This window comes from Dreissena polymorpha, chromosome 3 (genome assembly GCF_020536995.1).
Source record: "Dreissena polymorpha isolate Duluth1 chromosome 3, UMN_Dpol_1.0, whole genome shotgun sequence".
NCBI classification, from domain to species: domain Eukaryota; kingdom Metazoa; phylum Mollusca; class Bivalvia; order Myida; family Dreissenidae; genus Dreissena; species Dreissena polymorpha.
Window position 1 is genome coordinate 93,458,444 of NC_068357.1, and position 2,408 is coordinate 93,460,851.

At 35.3% G+C, this 2,408-nt stretch overlaps 1 long non-coding RNA gene across 1 annotated transcript; it reads right to left on the bottom strand.

Annotated features, from left to right (window-relative positions):
• Positions 1 to 2,408, bottom strand: LOC127875331 (uncharacterized). The gene is made up of 3 exons (XR_008047369.1): positions 2,237 to 2,408; positions 1,338 to 1,505; positions 1 to 940 (listed from the first exon to the last, which is right to left on the bottom strand). It is a non-coding gene; the product is annotated as an uncharacterized LOC127875331 (long non-coding RNA).

Genomic DNA, 2,408 nt, shown 5'->3' on the forward strand with positions numbered 1-2,408 from the left:
GGGTCTGTGCTGTTTGATTAAAGGAATTTTTGTAAGTTATATTCTAAATATAGAAATAAATATACTAGACATCCCTCGTTTTTGAAATAAATTGATCCAATTAAGAAGGATGGGAGAGTCCACTTGGCATAAATGGATTAAACGTTAAAGATCAGTTTAATGAATTGGATTTATTTGTGTTCTTGAGGTATTGGCATTATTATTAAGACATGTGCCACGGTTCGTAGTTGAACGACATGCTAGACACTTTTAAATGAAACACAAGTAGACCTAAATTTTGAATTACGTTTGTTTTACGTATGACTCAGTGTTCGGAAATTATGCCTTTGCTATAAATAAGTAACAATTTGCTTTTAAAAGGATTGATTCATGCTTCTGTAGATGGCGATTCGCTGAACGTAAATCTAAACACGTTGATAATCAAATCTCGTGTTTAACCTCCAACATCAGACAAACTTAAAGTTTCCAAAATTTGTTTAATAAGCTTTAGTATTAGTGTCATTTTAAAGCAACCAACATTACAAGCTGTGCACCCAGTTCAATTTATTTTAATATAACGCTGTGCCTAGTTTGAATTATTTTAATATCTAAGTAACACCTGTATAATGATGCTGTTGCACAAAAAGGGACAGTGTTCTCAAATTGTATCACGTTATAATGTCAGAAATGTATTAACATATACAATATGTACATAAAGGCACACTCGTAGTAAATATTATCAAAGCCCAATAAATTATGAGTAAAATGGTATGGCATGCTCGTATATTGTCTGGTTGAGTTCATTTACGTTTGCATATAAGGAGGAAAAGCACACCAACGGTAGCGGAAATGACGGCGGAAGCCACGGCGATTCCAAAGCTGGCGTGATATTTCCAATCAGATTGTGTGACTTCTTTCATCTTTACGACAAATACTATTATCCCAATGGCACAGGACCCCGCTGTAAAGGAAATTATAGTTGTATGTTATGTGATGAAAGAGTTTGGTACTCTTTTGTCAATATCACACTTAGTGGGATTTGAAGTCTGGTTTTCGAAAAGTTAAGCAACAAAGTATCTTGGATGTTTTGTTTTCTGTTTAACTCAGAGCATAATAGACAGCTCAGTGAAGAGTTTTTCAATTTTCCCTACGTGTTAAGCTTAATGTGCTGGTTATTTGATGTCATCTTTAGTTTTTACATTTCTTAGTGCAATAATTTAAACTTACAATAAAAATTGTATGCAAAATAAAAAATATTAAAACTCTTGGGTTTATCACCAAATTCCAAAAAGTAATGTGAATCACTAAAAAAAATAAAAATTAAAACAGACTTGATTGATAACTGTTGAATATAATACCTCCGGCGATGGCGGTTATCGCAGATGCAACAAGTATCGCCTTCGTATCCTTGAAAATCATGGCGTAAAGAAGTCCTAGAAGCAGACTTATTGCCATCGCCACACAAGCGAGAATCATCATCGCCTGGGATGCTCGCAGCCAGTGCTCCTCAAAACCATCTTCAAAAACTGATAAAAAGATAGTTCCTGCTTGTACATGTATTTGCTGTATTTCAAAACCTGTCGAGAGCCCTTTGTCAAAAATGAATTTTGTTGTATTTATTTCATGATAAGAGCATTCTTTGAGCGAGTGACACAGAAGCGTCAAGGGGTATGTGGCGCGTCATTTTTTGGTGAGCACCCGAAGCAAATTATTTATATTGCCCATGTTTAAGAATCGACCTACATCTGAAGTACATACTGACGCCTCACATACACCCACTCATTCTGACAGATTTATGGGGCTAAGCGCAAGCAGGCTCGACATCAACGACATATAAAGTGGTATCATTATATATCATAACCTCAAAGGCGTTAACCCTTATTCAACACTTCAATCATGTTTAATGACGAAAAAAAGTAACGACGCAAAATATTTATTTCAACATAATCGTCAAAACATTACCAGGGTTTTAGACTGTACATCTGCAGAACAATGTCGAGGAAAACACGCATTCATATTAATATAAATATATTTATTTACCTGCTTTTTTGTTGGTATTTTACTTTTTATATGTATATTTTTGAATGCATGATACTTTTTCATTTATATCATATAATTGTGAAACGTTATTTATACGAATACAAACAAATATTCAGAACTCTTTACGGAATCAAATAATCCTTTTTGATTTATGTTTTTGAAAATGATTCAATAAGTAAATGATTCAAACAAAGTATTTGCATGCGAATATGAGTACCTCGCCACGTAGTGCAGTCCCATCTACACTGCTGGAACAGCCCGTAGTAGACAGCCGAGGATGCTCCTTCTTCCTCCTCCTCTAACGGTAACTGAAGCCAGGTAGGGAGAGCCGTGCTTAATATGGCGGCTAAAAGGGCGCCCTCTAGCAGTAGGAGTCCCAGGATTTTGAC